The 22980-nt window shown below is 44.3% G+C and overlaps 1 protein-coding gene and 1 long non-coding RNA gene across 5 annotated transcripts in view; one reads left to right on the forward strand and one right to left on the reverse strand.

Annotated features, from left to right (window-relative positions):
* LOC111251588 (Krueppel-like factor 6) overlaps positions 1-22980 on the forward strand; it is a 401643-nt gene that overhangs the window by 338764 nt on the left and 39899 nt on the right. The window lies entirely within an intron of this gene.
* Positions 58-20536, reverse strand: LOC111251591 (uncharacterized). Its single transcript, XR_015327928.1, has 5 exons — positions 19181-20536; positions 10028-10264; positions 4919-5444; positions 4658-4814; positions 58-3517 (listed from the first exon to the last, which is right to left on the reverse strand). It is a non-coding gene; the product is annotated as an uncharacterized LOC111251591 (long non-coding RNA).

The raw sequence follows: 22980 nt of genomic DNA on the forward strand, positions 1-22980 counted from the left end.
ACATATATATAGAGCTGAAATAGAGAGCTGTTCAAATATTTCCATTAAAGCGCGGAGAGCATTTTTTATCAACAGTATTTATTGTACAATAGGATAGTTTCGAATATTTAAATTCACATTGACCATCGTATTATAAAAAGTCATCAAAAGAAAAACCGGGTCGTCAACGCGGGTCTAGGTCAAGCAGCAATCAGCAATACATTAACCAATGGACAACAATTATCTGTTATCGTCCCGTTCAGTTCCTGCCAACTTTGCCTATACGGTTGCGTTTGTCGGTCTTCCCGCTGCTGCGGGGTTATAGACCTCCTCATCGGGTTAGCTTTCATTTCTCCTGGCCACTTTCCTGGTCATCGCTGTACGACCGAGCCCACTCGTTGTGTAGGCGCCTTAAAAACCGCCACGTGATGTACTGTCACCGTTGTTCGAGCATTATTTCAGAACTCACACCGTATTGATCGTCTCACCCGCCCTCTTCTCCTTGAACTCCGCTTAAAACAGAGTGACGGGGAACTTACTGGTATAAACAGGTTTGTATGGCTTGCCGACCGACCGACCGACCGACCGACTGCTGCTGATAAAAAATCGTGCAAAAACATTTCGTAGAGTGTCGAAATGTCAGACACAGATCTATCCTAAATAGAATTAGTAGTGAAAGATATGGCCAAGAAAAGCTTAACTCTTTAATTGTATTGGCTTTTAAAGACGATTTCTTGCCGTAGGCGACTGCTTCGTACACAATATGATGCTGTTGCCTCAGGAGCTTTGGCTACCAACACGGTAAGCCGTTGAGTTAATCTAGCAAATCAGCTATTTACGTATGTTTCAAAATAGATTTCTCTATATCGTATGTGTTGTCATACATTATACGTCGCGCATTATAAAATACATTGTACGTCCATACCCAAAACACACTGTAATATTTTGTACATAATTAGTAGATGCGACAGGAACATATTTTCAAATACACGTAGGTTTATCCGAAATTTTTAGGTGTTCTGCGCTGCCACCAGTCCTTCTAGAATAGTCCATAGCGTCACCTGCAGTTGCGTCATTCATTACGCGTAGATATAGCTGCAAAGTATGCCTGAACAGGAGCCTGTGAAGCGAAAGGCCACCTCATACGTAGCCGATGTCTGTTACACTTCAGGACCCAACTACCTAACTGGCAAGACTACTACTAGCCCCTCTCTCTATTTCAAAGCAATACATTACGAAACGGCGTTTACTACCCTGAGTCAGCCGACAAAAATAATAATAATAATAATAGCATTAACACAAACATACAATAAAGTACGGTAAAATTTTCCACCAGATGCTGAGAATTACTCATACTACGTACACATTCCCTTTACATTGGTCCTTCTAGAGCTAACCTGATTTTACACTCAACAAAGCTCTGTCGGAGTATAACATCTCTTTAGATGGAGCAATATCTTACAAATCATCTACATTCGATCATTTTAATCGATTTTTTTTTCCCTAATTCTATCATCTGTTCAACTATTTGCTGCTATGTGCGTGATAAGACTATGATGACACGTAGGTCAGAACACTATGCCTTTGTAGCTCTTCGCATAGTTCTATTGCGTTTACGTTTAAGCATTTAAAAGGCACTCGTAAACAGAGACATGGACGTTAGTCCTGCTGACTCTTCACAATCTTGCCAATGATGCGATGAGTGAGAAAATGCAAAAACTACGGGATAAAATCTGCAATGAAGTAGGAATGACCGTTATGAGCAGTATAACAAAATAAAAAAAAAACACTTATTAAACTATTGCTTTAAATAGATATAAACAAATATTTATAGATCAACAGAAAAAAAAACACAAAACCATCAAAGTATTAGCAAAGGTTACCGAAATCGAACTTTACAAATATAACATGCAGAGAGATAGTTATGTGCGTCTGCTTCATGACTTCCATTGAGTTATTGATTAGATAATTGAAGCCGTACTAATGCCATGATCGGTGTCAGTGTTGCCACAACCCAAATGATCTGCGTACTAAAATAAACTATCTGTCATAGATTTTTTTTTTGAGTTAATTCATTTCTTGTATAAAGGAGGTGCAATTGGATCATATTGAACGTTATAGGTCGCACTCAAAATTGTCATGCAAACATCATGACAAGTATGCGCGGTATTACCGGTGCCTTTACACACACTTCATTACTTATCCGTTTGTTTCTATATATATAATGCATAATCATACAGTAGATCCACACGCTTACTGGCAACATCTGGTACTGCTTCCACAACGAAGGTATACCATGGACGGCCAACGTAAAGTATCCACTGCTGGCATGCCTCTCCTTTTGCTATCGTTGAGGCGGGCAGCGTTACCTTTCCCCTGAGCCATCTAAGCGGTGCGCTGATTAACCTAATCAAAGAGCCGTAATCGTGCGGTGCTTGCCCCATAGCGGTTGCTGATATGCCTACTTATCGTGACGAGGAGTGCGGCCTAGGCGCCCCCAAGCTTCACACTCTATATAGAGTTCAAACCTGTCTACTTGCTGCTGCTAACACGCAGTGCTGCGGACGGCAGTGCTTGTGCCGGATATGATAGCAGTAGCTGTGAGCTCATGTCAGTAGTAATGTTTGTAGTGGACCTTGCATCGTTGGTTCTTTGTCCTAGAGACTAACCACCCAGTAGCAGTGGCTTACGAGTACCACTGCCGACAGTAAGGTAACCAGGTCGCGCAGCACCTGGCTCTGTAAATGATTACTATTATCTCTGCCGACATGCTAAGCTTCGGCTGCAGCAAGCTAGCTCTTTTTGTACAACCTCCCGGTTGACTTCGGCCTCAGCTCTCTGGCTACAGGTCTGCCGACGAGCCAGCTGACAGCCAGTCCGGCAGAAAGCAATACAACCGACGGTCGGTTGTTTGCTTCTTTTGTATGGGTTACGATGCTGCAGCGCACTCTGCGCAACTATGACTACAAGTTTCGCTCCCACCTTTACTATTGTTGTTATTACCGAGAGACTGCAGGAACGATGCTTCTTCTACCATTCGCTATGACAAACCTCTTCGATCCTAGCGAGCGTGCAGGCTCCTGCTTACCAAAAGCGGGACGAGAGAAGCTGAAACGGATACCCCTTTCGTGCTTCCTGTCTTTTTTCCTCTCTTCAACTTGGATTGTAGGAGACGCGGGCCTTCCCGATTGCTGTCGTGGCCTCAGCTAGCGCGTTGCATGGTGATCGTTGGTCATTGCGATGGTGGCGGTCCTGGTGAGGCCGTCTTTTTTAGCCGCCTACTACTACTACATCTGCCGTGGCCTCCTCCACGAACGAACAGTGGCCAACCCGCTTACAATGTCTTCTGTTACTGCAGGTGTTTTTAAGGGTGCAGAACTACTGGTTCTATGCTGTGCACGTTGCACCTGCTTGCGCCTTCCGAGATGTTCTCGCTTTCTGTTTGTGCTAGCAAAGGTTGAAAATGGCTGTAGCAGACGGTAAGGACCAGACCTAGCCGGGTTAAACCCTGGCCCATGCTGCAATCCGAGCAGGAACGCTGTAAAGAGATGAACACAGTAGATAAGCGGAACTAAAATGTCAGCCAAAGGGCAAAAGCGTCGAGATAAGGTAGCCGCTAGCACAAAGTATTAAAGAGAAGACGGAAAGGGCTGTAGTTGTCATATACCGGTCACGGTTTTTAAGAATTGTTATGTATGCGGTATGTATAGATGTGCAATAGCAAACAATATGTCGGAATATAGATTTGCTATGAAACGTGTTATATGACAACAAATGTAGACAGAATTAATAGATCTAGCTGTGAATGAATAGTAAGCTACCACTGAGAGGAACAAATGCAATAGGCAAAAGCAGTTATTTGCTCGCAGGTCCGAACGTGTTCAATCAGTATATAGGAGATATGGAAGTGATATAATTTAGCAGAAAATGTAATTCGAATAGGACTTAGCGAGAAGTTAGATTTTTCGAACATTTCTAACCCCTAGAATTGTTAGAATGTCCAGTTGCCGCCACGAAGTGTCTTCCTATAATATCTAGTATTACAATTAACAACAACTACTAGCTCTAAGAACGTTATTGCCATGAATAGGAAAAGGAGTAGAGGCCAATGTCCGCCTCGATTTGCCAAGGGTCCAATAATCGTGGTGACATGATGGAGCCGTAGTGTGTTGTCTGTTTGCCAGATTGGCGCCACAAACGCGAAGGCCTTTAGCTCTGCTAGGAAGGCTTTTGATCCGTAAAGAGTCTAATGCGTCTAGTCTAATGCGTTAAGGATCACTAACTGGTTTGCCTTCAGTTGCTCTTGACTGCTACTGTATATTGAAGGCTGAATAAATTTCAAGGTCAGCCGACCTCGAAGACGGCACTTAGACCTTCTGGATAGCGGCCTTCAGTTACAAAATTCTATTAATCCTACTTGAACAGTACTATGACATTATACTGCAATGGATGCGTATACATATACCAATGTTTTTGATTATAGTAAGTTAATATACATGAACACGTTTAAAAAATTACTGTTAAGGATAACTACACTTTTACCTAATTTGCACTAATTTTCCTACATGCAACCATAGAAATGAGTATAGCTAGCCTAGAAAACGGGAACAAACTTGGCGAACTAAATGGTACTTGGAACTACAGCAAAGAAGTTTACATCGGAGGCGTTATTCCCCACCCTGAAGCTTCGCGCAGTCACCGTGATGCGCGAACCCTGCACTTATGCTGCTGCTACTATTCATCCCATAGGTGCAACGTCGCAACCCTTAGGTCTTAGTCGGCGGCGACAGTACCACGGTTACCGCAGGCGCAGCGATCCTCGACCGTTCCTGCTGCTGCAATCAGGCAACGAACGAGGATAAGTTAATCTTCGTATCTCTCCTTCGTTTCTTACAACGGTGTGGTGATGTCTTTATGTGGATCTTCCAGCGGTAGCTACCATTGATTGCGCCGGCTTTCTTCCGAGACTGAGCTGGGCTGGACAGCAGAGCTAGCGGTCAGCAAAACCTGGTGCATCTGTCCCAATCTAAACAGGGGTCAGGTTGGCACCGGCGAGGATCAGCCGAAATTACATGAGATGTTGGCGAAGCTACCGGAGGCGGTACTGGCGGCGACGTTGATGATAATATCTCTCCCTTTTGGATGCCACAACTCGCCATGCGAGCCCTTCTTGCTCAACCAATCTCTTGGCTCCCATCACGGTCGGGAGAGATTGGAAAAGGAGAGAAAGAACCGTAGTAGAAAAGCGAATCTCAAGTCTGACAGAGTAAATTGAGGGGTTGGGAGACTCGAGGAGAGTGTTAAGGCTGGTCACGGACCGAACGCGTTCCCGAACAACGACAATAACAATATCCATAGTATACCTTAGCGCATTGTAACCACAGTCCTCCTCAGTAACCAGGTTCCATTATATTATGGGCAATGACGTGCCCGTCATGTTGTGTCTGTGTATATATCTCACATCGCTGAAATCGAAAAATAGTATTTCTTTAACGACGGATTTGTTTTAAATTAAGAAAAAAATATGAAATATCCCTAATCTAACTAATAGAATTTACTGCATATGAATGTCCCAAGACGTATACGTATATACATATATAAAGAAGGATAGGTTCCTTTAGTAGACAGGCGAATGAAGTTATTTGAGGCGTGTGTCTTCACGCCGCAGCCTATAGTAAAATGATACATAAGACGAATCGCTGACAAGTCTGTCCAAGAGCATCGCCTAGTGGCTGTATGCAGCTATATCATTAAAACAACACCCCCCGGCGCGAATGAAGCTAGAACAAGTCCCTTTTCTCATATCCCACTTTCACTTCGCCCCTACCTACACGTCGTTCTCCGAATGTCAATCGTGGTAGCAATAACAACAGCGTGCAACAATGACGATTTTACTAGCGCGATGTTTTTGCTTGTGGCTTTCTTCCAACTGGCACTGGCAGCCTGGCGTCTGTCTCTTTATGCGTATCCCTGCGCGTGCTGTGCGAACGGGAAAAAGTGGGCGGCACGAAGCGAGAGGCGGTGGACAGTAGAGGGCTGGGAATCGCGGCGGCCGCGATCCTAGTTAACGCTAGTTATAGTAGAACACGTAGTAATTACGCAAATGGTTACAGGACTCGGTGGCTTCTCCGATCGCGGCTTGCTTAGTCTGTACTTTTCTGTGTCCTTTTGGGCCAGTTACATCCGTTTGTTTCTCACAGCCTTGCAAGGTAAAAGGAAGGGTAGCTGGTAAGATAGGACATCAAGACAAAGACCCAAAGAGACACGTTACCTCTTTTTGTTTCCCTCATGCAACCGGGTGCCCTTTGAAGATCGGTGCCCGTCTACATGGATCATGCGGCAGTGGACCGGCGGTAGTCATCGGGACCTTCGCGAGCCTGTAGGACTGCGTGTCAGCGTGTATATGTGTATGCAGATGTATTGTATGTATGTGATAAACGTAGGAAACAAATAGTGAACCGCATTTGCCTCAGGCCACCCATTCTATGAGACAGGTTTGCCCTTCAACAATATAACCGTACCCTCCTCTTCCTATAGCTTAAGCTTTCCCTCTCTTCCAGTTTAACGTGCTTCGTATTTCTCCTTTCATCATCCAAGCTCCGTTCAACCTTCTCTTATTCTGCTGGCCAACAGTTTAATAATGGATACGAATTTAATACATAATGCACTTATGTGGACTGCTACGCCCCGTGGTTTAAGGCGAAGCCACGGCAACATCTTGGCAGGAGGTCGGCAGCCTAATCTTTTAGGTAGGGTGAAATAGCAGGCCCTTTTAGGCGGACGGAACAATGCCGACCAGATCGACGGTTCAAGTAAACCAGCCCTAGACTAGCTACGGAAGCATGAGGCATACGAGCCATTGAATGCGTGGCAAGGGGTACGAATGAGAGCGGACTACGGGACTAGGCGTAACCAGCGCTCACGAGCTGTTGTCGTAGTTTGCTAATCCATACATAGAAAGCCAATCAGGGTTTCAACAGTCATTCACCAGTGACGCCCCTCTGTACGCCCGAACTTCCGTCATCTCGTTAACTTGTCGGTCGATGAACTAGCGCTGCATCTTAGAACCTCCGAAAAGGCAGGCTAGCGTTTCGCTAAAGCGAGAAGGTGCGATGCAGTGAAGAATGGAGCTCGATGGCGGTACGTGTATAACTGTCTGCGTGTATTCGTATGCAACTACCAGGCGTGTAGCATATCAATGGGAACAGACCGGCGCAGCTCGTTTAACTGCAAATTAATTTATAACCTCCAGCACAGCCTCCGCGCCCTCATTCGTGCATTTTTAGCATCACCATGTGAAGCCCTCGGTACCAAGGTAAGGAATAAAAAAAGTTTCAGCTGATACGACCGCTATTGCTGTGAAGCATCGCTTCAGATGTCCGACTTCTTTCAACACGGAACGAACTGTGTCTATAGCCCAGCTTCGAACCTACACTGCTGTGTTGTAAAACAATAGGGCAAGTTGCTATATGCAAATAGAAGTCGCGCAAGCCTTCGTACATCGAGCGCACGCATTGCCTTCTTGAGCTGATTTTAATTCAACAGATTAATATAACGCGGGCTACTAGAAGCATTTAAGCGGCTTGGCCAACTCTGTTGCGTGCGATAATATTAAATAATTCAGTATAAAACGTGTCACAGTGAAGTCTACGTTTTTACAGGTTTACTTTGTTTGTTTATTTATTTATTTATTTTTGTTAAAGCATGTGTTTTGACTTCATTTGCCACTTGGCTAGCAGCTTACTTGCTTCCGCTACTGTAGAAATTTAGGGTACAAGAGCCTATAATGTACCGAAACTTACAGTTTTAACGTCATATCGATATTTGAATAATTTTCCTATTAATGGTCCTGTTTGTGGGAGCAATATGTAACGAATACGGTAGATGGCAGAGATTTGTAACTGTAGTTCCTGCATCTCCGCCTCCGTTGTCTTTACGGTGTTAGACTGAACGTTCTCTTAAAGCGGGAAAAGGTTTATCTGTATTCACTAATTTAGGCGGTTTAAAAATAAAATTTAAAAAACATAGGAAGTTTTTTCATCATTTTTCCACTTGTTACTAGTACACTTCATCCGTAATTGACGGGTTAAAGCTAACGAACCTGTAGAATGTACTATCTGCGTTAAATTGCTGAAGATACACCGTACGCTTGCACCGATGTAATGTCATAGCAGTTTAGTCACCGATGAGACAATCTGGGATTGTCAGCGACGATTTATTTTTCATCACAAGTTACGATTCGACGTAAAAATGGACCACTACTCTAACGTGAAAGCAGAGAGAAACAAGCGTCTTCATGTATTTGTTTGGACGGTCAGTCAAGTTATGCGCTACCCTTTTACCTTCATTTGACCAAATGTGCTATTTTTACGTACATTGAACTTCAGTGTCAGTATGCAAATATTCTGAGGTGAGTTGGCCTTCACCACAGCTGTCGACTCTTCGTTATTCACCTTTTCCGGCTATCCTTCAAAAGACTCATTTTCAAGCTTAGCATTTTTCCGGACCCAACGGCTCACGGTATCTCTGGTAGTCCAACCTTCACTGAATGGAAGGTTTATATGGCAAGCTGTCTCCACGGCTGTAGTTCTAAGATAGGACTTTCGAATTTTCTGATTTTCATATCCGATTTCCGTAACAGCTCGCTTACCAAAGTCCAAGTATCAGCATCTGTGTGAACAGTCTCTGATTTTCAACAGTGCAGGACAGAGCAAAAGCATCTTCGTTACAAAAGTCTCGCAAACTTTTGCCTACTTATAAAAGAGCGTCATCTTTAAGTATGAGATGAATGCTTAACGTTACTGATGCAATCGCAAGATATCTATGCTTTCAGTGCACCGATTATAACACGACGCTCTTAAAGACTGTTCGCCGCAAAACAGTACTTACAAAGGCTGCAGCCCAACGAGCTGCTGTTGCTACTGAGCTAGGACATATTTTGTAGATTTGACAGAGCGGTCAGATCATTGCATTGAGGTTTTCGCGTTCCTCTCTACTTCGCAATCGTTAAAACGACTGCTAATTGACTACCGAACACAACCACTTGTTTCATATGAACGGAGTGGGACTCACTTCGAATGAAGGTGGCCTATTTCGGTGGGGGTAGTAACAGTAATAGCTGTATGAGTGAACGGCAGCAGCATGAGCTACTGTCGCCGCTGCTTTACTGAATCCAGACTCAATGTCGCTGCATTCTGCTGGCTGGCCGACGGTGCGCGATGCACGGGTGACGCTCAGGCGGTGTGCAGATTCGACGTGAGCGGAATACCGAGCGACTTAACGCGCTAGAAGCGCCAAGACATGCCTACACTCATTGAAGTGCTGGATGTTAGAACAACTTCTCTCATATGTCCTGCCTGGGCTAGTAAGGGGAAGTAACGTGTGGTCTTCAGATCTAAATTTATTGAAGGCTCTACTTCTGAGCTCTGCCCCCTCCCCTGAACCTCCGCCTCACTTGTAACCTTTGTATAATACACTTAAAAATTTCGCCAACACCTTGTCCCTTCTTAATGGACAAGTTTGACTGCTACGAGCATTTCACGCATTTTATACGCATCCACGCCATACAATTAGTTGGGGTTGAAAAACTATATCAATAAACGTATATTTACGTGTAAATGTTTCTATTCATATTTGCATATATAGGTAATTAAATTGAAGGGTCTACCTTCGAGAGAGCTCGGGCTATTATTCTGATAGCTGGTACACTTTAGCTACTTAAAATGGAATACTGAGAAAAATATAGTAATATATTAACATATATTTTGTACAATTGTAAACTCTTGATTGATTCTCGCATGTATTCCTACAGCTAAGCGTACTGAGTAACGAATCACGAAGGAATACTCTCAACCCTAACCTATTTCAAAATGATTGCGTTTTTCAAAACTAACCTCTGTAAAATTGGCATATAGTGTCTCGTCGGTTACCGGACAGACTGCCTGTCCGGTACATGTCATATGTTGCTTTCAACATATTTGGTTACTTTAGAGGCTCGTAGCTGACAATCTTTTTAACAGGGACGCCTAGCAATAATTGTTTCTCTTACATGAATTATAGCTCTGTAGCACCGGGCTAGGGAGGCCGGTGTTTCACTGCTCCGGCAGACAGTTAACAAACCCCACAGGATCTGACGAAGTCGTCAAACCTCAAGTAAATCTCGCAATGTCAGGACTTCATTTATCCGGGTATCTACACACGTCACTTCAGTCCGCTTCACAGCCGTAAAAGTAGCATTAGCAGTCCCTTGAGCTATATGAATAGTCCGCGTCAAGGTCTGATGAACCTGAAAGTAAATTCGGCCCAAATTAAAATTTGACCTATCCTGTTGTACATACCTGCTGATTTTAGTGCTGATAGCTGACTTATTCCGACCTCTTCGGCAGCCATTTAGGTTTTTGGGGCGGCATGGGTCATGAATTCTCAAACTGCGCAAATTAATAATTCAATTTTCGTTTTACATACCTAAACATTAAACTTGAGGTAAAGTTAATCATTTTCTATCTCTTGTATAAAAATAATCGAGGCAATCAAAAGAGTATTGCATAATATCGTATCACCTATATAGAATTCAGACTAAACATATAGCCCGTTCATATGCAGAATATGTTCCTTCTAAGCGCGGAGCTTGAACACTAATCGGAATACAAAACTAAATTATATGTTGGGACATTTGTGTAATGTATAACATAGAATCCCAAATCCTGAAACAAACAATTTTATTTGATGTAAGTATACCAAGTGCACAAAATCTCACGAGGCCGACCTGGATAACCTGGCGATAAGACAACATTTTAGGAGCGACGTTGGCTATATGTCCCTTGGATGTCCTAACATTCTGACGGGGAAACGACCTCACGCGTGAAGGCAGCCACCACACCGTCAGCAGCACGTTTGTCTGACTGCGGCCGAAAGGGAAATGGATAACGGTCAAAAATGGCGGCCAGATGAGGCAGCGCAGCAGCTATGCGGAAACCTTGCAGTTACTACGGTTATATGATACATTAACCCTACAGGCGTAATGTGGCCAGTATAGCGAGAGGGTTAGCTCTCTCCTTCATTGCAGTGTCGGCCAACGATGACGCTGCTGACGCTGACCTGAATGTGGGGCTAGTCCCCACACCCCTCAAGGGGATGTGGCCGAAGGCGGCCAGACGTTTCATCGAGTCCATCATCTCTGTAGCCAGACTACGGTAGACCAACTACCAATGGCGTCTGTTGCCAGCCGGATCACGTCAGTCACGTACCACTCAAAGGGAGCACGGGCCAAATGCTCTTTCAGCCAGACAGACAAGCTAGAGTATGACTCCGGCTTCGACCTCTAGCCTTAATTCCGATGTTTCTTCTTGCCCACACACTCGCTATGTATTGCGCAGTGTATGGTCGTCTGAATTCTACATATTTAAGGTGAACCAAGTAAAGCCTGTTATAGACGTACTCACTTGTTTTGAGTCTGTAGTACTTCTTTTTATAATGTTTTGATCAACTAAGTTTGTTATATAGTCTATTCATTGTTATATAAAACCCAATTACGTATACAACATATGGGCATATCTAATAGACGACGCGGGTCTAGGCATAAGAAAACAGAGAGAAAATACTTAGTTGGGGTCACCGATTTTATTTCATGGCTGACTTGATACCTTTGACGCGTACCGTATGTTATATGTTGTTTGTTTTAGAAGATGCTGTGTCTATATTGAGCCATATTTAAAGATATCTAGCTGGAATATTAACTAGAACAAGAGACATCTGTATTAAATTGGCAGAGACTACAGTGAAGGGTGTTCAGTGTGCGCCTCACGAGAATCGTCCATGACAAGGTTGATACGGAACTCCCAAACGAAACCTCCTACAGAATGTTGCTACGCATCAAGTTACGTCGAAGCGTTTAGCCTTTTGCTAGAGTCTCTTCATGTTAAAATATAGCTACAGAATACTTTTATACATATATGTTTGTAAATGGTACGCGGGAAACATACTGCCACTCATGCACATAAGGAGTATCAAAAAAAACCTAGGAAATATTCAGTCGAGCGTTGTGGCTATCTCAACGAATCGCGCGGAGGGCCATGGATTATACTGTCCAGTGTCCGTATCAAGGAAGGGCATTTTAACGCGATTCCTTCAAAAAACATTCATATGTTTCTATATAACATGTCCTATCTCTGCGTCTGCTAAATTAACGTTGTGTTCTGCTCGCTTTTCGACGTCACTATCTACCTACCTGTGTCCAGCACCTAAGAATTTTGCTTGAGTAATGTAATATATTATTCAAGCAGGATTCTTCAAGATTCAAGTAGGTAGACCTGCCACTTGAAGAACGCTCAGAAATTCGTCCTTTGCGCGCAGGTTTCTTTCCGACAAAAAAGAGGCCTTTTACCTTATCCGCTGCCATTGTCGCTGCGGCTTGAAGGTGCAAAGGTGATAGTGGCTGTGATAACTGCGACCGAGAAATAAAACTCGACTAATGTTAAACTCTTATGTAGATGGTTGGAGATTGACGGGTACGATAGTATGTTACTGTCAGCTCTGAAGGTTAAGGGCGTGGACACACAGACCCAGTATAATAGAGAGGAGAAAAGCGAAGGGATTCGAGGAGCTACCTCGCAGGCAGTGGCGTATGAGTCCAATTATTGAAGCACTGCGCCAGCTGGACGTTTTGCGAACTTAGGAATTTCGCATAGAATTTTTCGCCAGTGGTAGAAACTTGGTCAACCGAAAACATTGCCTAATCTAAACCCTTCGGCTAAATTAGGTTAATATCATAAGAAGCGCATGCGTACAGCACGTTAGGGGGGTAATAATCGAACACGGACTACTCCCAGTTATGTACACTTGCATAATATGTAAATAGATCTCTATAGTGGAAGGTAATGAGAATGAAATGTTGAAAATCAGCCTGTGAACATTGATACCCCTTTCTGGATAGACATCATCCGAACTTTTGAAGCACCAATAGCGTAAGTTATTCATAATAGATTCAATTTAATCTAGCCACCGGTTAGTTTATAATCGGAAATACGCACTGGTCATTATAGAGATGTATTATAATTGAGCGGGCTTTGACGACAAGCGTCGAAAGGAAACATTTATGTGCATGACTTCTTTGTCTAGGTAAGTGAAGTCACAGGTGTCCAAGAAGTTTAAGAATTAGAAGACGTTTCCACCCGTGAAAGTGAAGTTCTTATCATTCTTCTAATGCTTCAAGGGGTTATGTCGCCATCGCTTCATATTGATCCATTTTTGGTAACTCCGGCTAGCAAGAAGCTCGTTTCGTATTAGATGGTTAATGCGGGACGTTGCTCCATTCCATATGCACGGTATAAACAAGATTACTATACGCCATACTAGAGTATTTACTCTAAATTATTTGATCCAGGTCATGCTGTTCCCTAACAGATCCAGAGTCCCTAGCCAGCATTAGTAGTTGTTCCAATTAAATAAACGGCCTCTCTTACGCTCTTCCCTTCAAGGTTGAACCTCCAAGGAAATGCTTACATAATTTACTTCATTAAGGGGAGCTGCAAGAGCGGTTCATAATCATTTGTACGCGATGGAGGATCTTCATCTGCGTGGTGACCTTCCCAGGCTGGCCACCTCCTGTTCTCTTCTTTTTTTCAACCGTTATTTGGCTTTAGAATAGAGAACAAATCCTGACCCGGCCATTTCGACACATAGTGTCCCATTTTTTTTTTTTTTTTTTTTAAGAAAAACGCATAGTTTTTCGTTTTTATCCGGCGAGTCCCTTTGTGTTCCATATTTTCTTTAGGAAATTCGCCACTACTACTATTACTAATTATAATAATCCAGTATATTATTTCTTATCGATATTCTAGACAAGACGTATTCACCTTTTTTTCTTTCGGAATTAAATTAATACAAAAACAGTGTATTTCAAAACATGTTTCAAAACAAGGTACATATGTAGACTCGCAGCCATTCCATAACATGAGAACAAATATGCCTTTCTAATTTTTTTTTAGCCCCCATTTCCCATTTTCAAGTAAATTCAAATTGTATAGACCAATCATTAGATTAGTTATCCGAGCAAAATGCAATCAGTTCCAACTAACGATTTTTTTTCAGCCCTTTTCAATAAACGCTTAAATAACCTGTCTACCCATCATAGATTGTTCTCAAACTGTTAACAATCACAATGCCCAGGTTGTCTACCCCTTGGCCAAACACACGCCATGTAGAAAAATTGCACTATGGCACCACTTTCCGAAGCACGAACCACCAATCAGCCTGACCATTCAATTTAGTGTACCTCAAACGAATACGCATGGAGTCCTCGAACAAACTGAAACAGAGACCATAAACAGCCCTCGATCGTCGAGGCGGCATAACAGAGGGGCATTCTTGGAGATGAGCAGTTGCATTATCTTTAGGGCAGCAATGGATAGCGTGCGTAATGGTTGTGTTCCCGTTTTGGTAGTCTTATCGTGTGCAAGCAAACGAAAACCAGCAGCACAGGGAACCCGGCGGCAGGTGCCGGCATGTAGCTGTCTGACCGTTGCGGCAGCGCTTGAGGTGGTCGTAGTAATTGATGTACCAGAAGAAGCAGTAAACGATGACAGTGTATAGCGGCGGGACTGGTGTATGCGATTGTCGAGAAATGGTGAAAGAGCACTCCCATTCGGAAGCATCGATTTGAAAGAGAGAAAGTGATTGAGAGTGAATACAGAAAAAAGAAACAGCCAAGGTTTGACCCGCCACATGGAACCAGGGCATCGAGTAGAGGATAGAACTATTTCCTTTTACTCTGTTCCCCCGTGTGTGTCCAGGCTCCTCTAAGACAAAAGAGAAAATCGGTGGGCTATCGGCAAAAGAGCGGCTTACAAATTGCGCGGCGTTCCTCTGTACTCGTCCAGCACAAACCGAACAGAGGGATCTTATGATTGCTAGCGCCGGCCGCAGATACGTTCGAACGGCGCTCAGCCATCCCTGTCCTCTCATGCTGACAAAACAAACAGATATCCGCGCACTCAAGCGCCTGAGTATCTATTTACGACAAGAAACTCATATATACAAACGGACGTTCTTTAGCAGTTCATTCGATTGTCTCATAGCTTTATTGCTTCGCTCATTAAATTCTATGTCAGACACTCGACCTTCCACTAGAGTGTACCTTTCATTTATTTTAAAACTTTCTTTGTCTATAGACGGGATAACTATAGAAGATGACTAGTAATTCCATTAAATTGATCAAAAATGACAATGACGACTTACGTTTTGAAATAAAAAAAAACTCGAACATAAAGAAGAATGGGTAATAAGTATGAAAAAAATAGTTAGAACAACAAATACGTTCGAGCCAATAGCGACAACAATAGGCACCTGTAAAGGCGAGAGATGCTGGCTCATCTAAGGGCTAGCTTGGTGGAACACGTCAGTTAAGTCAACATGAACCCAAGTATGGTTCCTCTACGCAGTGTTCGTTCGATGTTGCCTTAATGCAGATTTCTAAATTTGAGCACATCTGCATTTTCTGGTCTATAGGATGAACTGAAGCGCACTGCCATTGGACAGAAGATACGGCAGGGTCTTAAACTACAAGAAAAGCCGAGTTCGACGATTGTAAGAAGGCCGGCAACGGAATAAGTCGACAGCCGGCAGTCTCTGTTGCCATCGTTATCATCGCTGTTGGGTACATGTCCAGTTGTCGCTGAACGAAACGTCATAGAAAAGTATCTTGGCTGATTTTTCCCGCACGTTATCGAAAAATGGCCCTATCGGGGGGCTCAAACGGGGAGGCCTAGACGGTTTCTAAGGAAGGCTGGACGGGCCTAGTAAGTAGGCCTGGGGTAAAATCTAGCTATTGAAAATGAGCTTCGTAAGGAAGACTATTACCAAGAAGTGAGGAACAGAATCCCCAACGCGCTCAATAGCCACGGAAGAAGGCTAGAGAACTGAAACCTCGAACGGAGAAGCAGACGAGAGGTACGGGAGTTCCCAGAGATAGACGCAGGAAATTGACAGAGGGAAACCAGGATAAGTCCTTTTAAAGGGCCGCCAACTCATCACGGTCCCGACGGGAAGTGAAAGTAGTGAAGAGGAAGAGGCTCTTTGGTTTCACGAGCGCCCACCATCATAATGGTTTAAGACGGACGCATAGTACCAGGTTTGGCACGCCGCCTGTCTTTGCGCGTCCTCTTTTCATACGAGTAAGTGGTAGTAGCAATATATGGGGTCGCTTAGCCTTCATGAGCGCACCGACGTCTAACGTCCTAGCCTTTATACTCGCTCTTTCACGCGCCTCGTGCCTCAACTCCTGTAACCCCTGACCAACCAGGGACGCCCGAGAACGAACGCATGAAACCGAGTTCTAACAGCGGATCGCACACTCTACACTTCCCAACGTTTGGCCCTCAACCCTGCTCTAGTCTTCTTACTCTTTATTGCATTCTCGTACTTATTCTTCTCTTTACCTATTTAACGGCCGTAATACACGCCGTGCTCATTATACGCTGACTATATATATATATATATATATATATATATATAGGAGTGACATCCATGTGATTAGATACGACTATACGAGCCATTCGGACCACAATTCGAAGCACTGGTCCTGCCCTTCTCTATGATTCTTTACCGTGCCTATTAGACCCCACTTCTTATCCGGCTTTCTCACTCGCGATTTCTCCTCTGATGCTTAAATAATATTTAATCCCCTGTCGATTCAGCAGTAGCGTTTTATACTATAATAGTTGCAGTAGCAGCGCGTCGTGGCACGAGCAGCAGCATCTGCCGCAGACGTCTCACTCAACACATAAATGCCAATGGTTGTCGGTACGCCAACCGGTCAGACTAGGAGGACAATAAGGACCAGAGATATCTTGTTTGCGGACAAAGGCGAAGAAGCAGGCATGCAGCCTTTCCCTAGGGAGCCATTTTGTCTCGCTAGCGCAACCGCGCATCAAAGTTACCGCCAGTTGTTGTGGATGCGGATGGTGGTAGTTCTGTGTAGGGATAATTCAGATATGGGTAACCATGAGCCCTGGCTCGCTCGCAGGGCACGGCTATGAAACCGTCAGCCACGGACGCTGACTCGGCCGGAGGCAATGGGGGTAACCAGATTCAGGTGCGGAGTGTATGATAGCGCCGGTATATACATATATAGAGAGAGGAGGTATGAACTATGGACGACTCCTGGATGGGGGCTGCACAGGCTGCGAATGGCAAGACAGTGGTCGCACTATACATAGAGCAGGGGCATTTGTAGTGGTACTATTGCCCGCTGGCAGTAGTAGTACTGATGGTGGTGGTTGTGCCCAGTGGTTGCCGGTGGACTTAGCCATAAATTAGGCATAAACCTCATCGTACGACACTCTGGGGAAGCGTTGACTTGATCACTACGACCGAGAGAGCAAGCTGCACTCTCATGGCTGCAGACGCAACGAGCTAAGCAATGGATGCTGCAAACGAACACAACCACAGATGAAACCACCACTAGCGCCACCGCAAAGAAGACGGAGCTAACGGACGTTCCAGGAGCCCTGGGTGATCCGTTTTCCAGCAGAAGTGTTGGTTCGCAGGTTGATTTCCAGTTGGCTAATGATAGGCTTTTCAGATCCGTTGTAGGTGCGTTTTCGATCTTTTCTGCTGAGTGGTGCAAAATCGACGCTAATCATTCTTAGCTCAAGTTTAATTTAGATTGCTATTAAATGGTTTGTTTTACCATATCCGCCTTATGATAAGACGCGATGTTAGTTGGAGAATATTTGTATGTGCGTTACCGTAGGGCCGCACGATATGACACAACGTATAATGAAGTATATAAAAGTATATAATGAAGAGTATAAAAAAATGCATATAGGACCAGATTACTGTATAAGGCGTTCTTCAAACGGTTGACCCCAAAACGCCAGCTCTCAAAAATCTGTCCCTTAACAAGGTCGCTTTTATCTGCATAGGGCAGTCAGCTCTAATACAGCAATCATGAGACAGAAACGATATGCTTCGCAAAGTCAGGATACTAGGCGGAACTGCTAGGTACTGAGAAGCCAACCTTGGCACGTCTTTTCTAGCCTCTTTTGCCGAACACGGCGTCTTCATCCGCTCTAGCCACTTGAAGGCCGCACTGCCGAAATCCCATATGCCCCAAGATCATTTCCATCCATACAATCCGCTGCCTAAGTTACCGATCTCCTTGCGGCCAAACGACGCTGTGGCGTGCTTCACGGCCATTTAAACTACTCGCTCATATGCCCGTCTGCGTTCGAGGGGGGTTGGCAATTTGTTATCGAGGAATATATAATAATTGATATTTACTTAACCACTGGTACCCCATGTCGTTCGAGTTACTCGACTAAGCTTGTGCGTGCGTTTACGTACGTTGCTTTGTACATTTTACTATAGGCAGACAGCCAGTCTGCCATGAGTGCGCATGTTTAGTTGTCCCTCTGGCTGTGCGCTTTGTTTTCGATTACGATCGATGTATTATAACGATGTTGTAAATGTTTGCTTCTCCCGATCGAATGTGATCCGCGCTCTGGCACTTGAGAGGCAGAGCTCTCTAACTGTACCATAGGTTTCATAACTAAGGAAGACACGAAAATGGTTTAGCGAAGCACCGTCTGCTGCTTCAGGACACACCATCGGCATCAATGCAGATAAAATCCGGCATGTACAAGTAAACGTACAAACGTAATAGGTACAGCGAATAAACGACCGCAAACGTACTGGCAGTGTGGCCAGCAGTGCTCTATGCTTTGACGAATCTCATGGGAATTTGCTGATGCGGTTGAACATCTATTTTCTTATTGAATGTACCCAAGGAATACTCGGCCAAGATAAGTGGTCATAATCAACTACTTGTGGTAACACCGCACGATACATGAAAATGCTGGGAGGCAAGTATCTGTTTATGGCTATGTCTATAGCGAAAGCTTCGTAAATGATACAAGGACCCCTTTTTTCCTTACTGGACACATACTTTAGGACATCAATAATATCATCACAAATACCAAAGGACCCAGAATCGACTCAGAATTGTTAGAGTTTGTGCAAAATTTACAATGTTTTTCAGGTTATAACGCACTAGCTACTGTAATACCTGTGGAAAACTCAGCCGTTTCTTAGTCTACCTTTTGGCCTTCATGGCCTCTTCTGAAACGAAGGTGCCTAATTAAATTCACCCATTTAAACGCCACTTGGACGCTCTGGGATAGTCCGTACTTCAGCGGTTTCTTACCCTCGTCTCGAGAGCAGGAATGGGGACCGTCATTGACGAGTGACCATTGAGTTGATTTGCCATCAACCTCTCGAGGCACAAAGGCACGGGCGAGTAAGTTTTTCCGCCACATTACCGCCAGCCGACCGATGTCACCTTTTCTTGGAAGATTTTATTTGCTTACTAAATCAGTGTAACTGCAGAACGGCTACCACAGCTTTATCATCATTTTGCAGTAGCTATTTCGCTGTTAATGGCGACTCTTCCTTTTCTTGTTGCTGTAAAAATTCGCTGAAAAACAAAAACAAACTTATTGTTTCTCCGGCTATTACGCGGTAAACGCTTAGTGGAAACAGAGCATGCCAAATATGAGATTATGAAGGCCAGTACTTCCTACACGTAAGCGACACCGGATAGTACTAAGTAGACATGGACTATTGAAATACACAAGAAGTACGCCAGCGGTATCTCACGCATATCCAACTCTTTCCTCTTTCGTATTGCTGTCGTGCAGTGTTTGGATGTAGCCACATATATTCAACTAACGTGTGCATCCTCGGGGCGGGAACGCTATTCTAAACGTTCACCCGTTCGTCAGCCGCCATATCAGCTAGATCGCTTGCACTTCACTCTATCCAAATCTAAACGTGTTTTCGCTTTAAACAAGTTTCACAAGAAGTCCTCGTCAAACAAAGTCTCTGTTACCCCAAATGCTTTCTGTACACTTATTGAACCCCTGCTAGTTCTCACCAGGGTTTTCCCGGACCGACCGTAACTCTCGTTTTCCTTCGTTTTTCTTCTCTCGCGTTTATATTCTATCATTCCCCAAGTTGCTGGCAAGGGAACGAACGGTTCAGTTGGTCGGCGAAACGCCTGTGCAGCTGCTCCTCCTTCACTACAGCCCGAAGGATGGGGCAGATGTCGACAAGACGGAAGCCCACTGAGCGGCAACCGGAAAGTCCGGTTGGTTCTGTGGGTAGGGCAAAAGGGAATATATTAGCATCGAAGAGGAACGTACACAACCAGGAGATCAGAGAAGGAAACTAGTAACCGTTACCGGTTCACTTGCTCACAGATATACGCATACACACACAAGCGTGCTCGATTTATCTCTCTCCCCTGACTTCTCCGTGCTTTCTCGCTTTCGCTCGCGGTGCACCCATTCTCCTTTGACTTGAATTGGGGGTAGGAAGAATGCTAAAATGCTGGGTTTCCAAACAAGGTAAACGGTTCGCCTTCCCGATGGTTCCATAGGCGTTCACCGGTTTCCATCTAGCGAGGCTCACGACCCGCTTGCGCCCTGTGCCTCAGGATCCTCATTTCTCCATGTCAGCGCTCCGCTTCAGCTCCATTGGAAATAGCAGGGGTGCACCCCAAACGCTGATACGCAATGTGCGGAACCTTTACTTTCCTGTGCGCGAGTAGGCACAGTGCCTTTTGTTTGGTAGGTAGCCCGAACAGGCCCTATAGAGCAGAGTGTGTGGCCCGATGGAACTGAAGCTGTAAGTCTATGTAGTCCCGTTAGATCCTTTTGCCTGTCATGAAGCTCGGCGGCAGGTATGGGGGCACACACAACAACCTCAGCCGACGTTGCCATCAAGAATAACAACGGCGGGGCCGAACGCGACGATATGCATAAAGCCTACAAAGAGAACGATGTCGTAATGAATGGCGGTAACGCCACGAGGGGGAACGCAGCCTTCTTTACTCACTGCCTTACGCAAAATCTACAGCAAGCCTGACTATTCTTGCAGCTATTGCGACAAATAAGTGAGCTAAGACATCCCAGCAAAACGTCAGGGGGACACAGAAAGTGAGGACAACGAAGAAGAAAATAAGTTAATGATCTCGATCAGAAGGTTATATTTAGCCGTAGATGTCGCCTACTAAAGGATGCAAACCATAAAACGCATGTACTTTTTACCACTGTGAGATATTTCCGACCAGAAAAGCAGCCAAAACGTCTAACGTCTTCTTGAACCACTACAATTTTGACACGTTCCTCTGTGAAGTGCACTTAATCCGTAAAATTTATTATTAAAATCTGTAAAATTTAAATGTGATAATTATTGTACGATAGGTGCACTAAGTTCAGCTAGTTTACACGTCCGTACTCTAGAATTGCATATTGCCCCTGAGCGTCCTGTGGTTATATATGCCGACCGTCGTCCTGATTGGGAAGATCTTAGATAAAACGGAGGCTTCGCTCTATATGCTGCGTAAAGTACATATTTTTAGTTAATTAATTAGTCCGAAATCGGTGTGAATACATCATAGCTAGCTCTGAATAGCACAATTGTGACCTAATTTAAGGCTCACAAATGTATTCTGTAGCTGTAAAGCTCAACAGGCAAATTCACTCAGAGTGAATCGATGGGTAACCCTTCGATAAAGTGCGATATTTCTCCACTTTGCTCGGGGAGGCTTCTGCACTTAGCGCCACTTATTAAGAGGCAATGGTAACAAAATAAGTGTAAGGTTCGATTTTTCGTTTCTATTCCAGCGTGCAAGCACGACAGATACGAGAGAATCTATAATGTTACCACTGCTCTATCGATGAGACAATACGACTTTTCTAGTCATAGATGGTTAGCAGCATTGACCAACAGCATAAATACGTTACGTTACGTTACCCTAGAGTATTATCGAAGGTATGAATGATCAGCGAACAGTATTCTGCACACAATCGAGATGACATTACACGATAAATCATGGTCGTTCCTGCCACTATCGTAACCAGTAGGTAATTGAGCATGTGGTTGGCATACATATGCAAACAAGATATCGACCCAGTGGGTTTGGTTATTGGAAACGAGAAGTAGACCAGTTGCAACAAACTGAGCTAAAAATACGTCTGATACCATCATTGGAATAGTGGCAGAGTTAATACACCTGCCGTTGGACGGACAAACGAGCGAGCAAGCGGGCGTGCCTACGTGTGGTTGCCTCTCGCCGGGAGTAAACGATGGTTAGTACTGTTGCATCAAATAGATTCCAACCTGACTCGGTCTGAGAGAGGGAAGGAAACATAGAAAAAGGGAGAGAGCCAAATAAAATTACTCAGCGGTGTTAGCAGCGGCTACAAGGAGGAAGTTCGCCAACGATAGCCAACGTGTAAATGGCACGATGTTCAAGAGGCCGATTTAGATAATTATAGTAATGAAATTTTTAGACATATTTCCTTTAAATGTGAACTGCACAAGAGACAAATTGTTTAGCATTTTCAATCGTATAATTACCGAGGTACGTAACCCACACTGAAACACGATTTTCGTCCTTTGCAGTAGCGAAGATGGTCCACCAGGGTCGTAAGTGATCACACAGATTGCTGCGCCATTTCCGAAGACGTATTTCGAAAGTTTTCGTATTACGCATAGATTGACTTTTTCCAAAGTAGAATTTATTCCATATACATTGAAAACAATAGAATATCTATAAAGTTACGCAGAAGATCGGATCAGAGCTCAAGGGAAGGGGAACAGTTCGTTCGGCGATTTTACCCTATAACGAATAACTCACTACCCACTTATTCGAAGTTGTCGTCTGAAATTCAGTTACGCGCTACTCCTCTCGCTCGTTCAATAAAGGTGGACCACCAACAGCCACATGTGTATCCTGCAAAAAACGGTGAACCGCCGACGAGGCGAGCGCGAACCAACTTCTTCCTTATCATATGGTTAGTCGACGATGGACGCTAGCGCTTCCCCACGAGAAGACTCGGCGGTTAGGGCAGTAAAGAACGAGGCTGGAGAAAAAAGAAGAGGAAGGGCAGAGAAAGGGGCACGGGAGGAAGGAAGGGGAAGAGAGGTAAGATACTCGCC

The sequence above is a fragment of the Varroa destructor genome, unplaced genomic scaffold (assembly GCF_002443255.2).
Source record: "Varroa destructor unplaced genomic scaffold, Vdes_3.0 BEIS01000005.1, whole genome shotgun sequence".
Taxonomy (NCBI): domain Eukaryota; kingdom Metazoa; phylum Arthropoda; class Arachnida; order Mesostigmata; family Varroidae; genus Varroa; species Varroa destructor.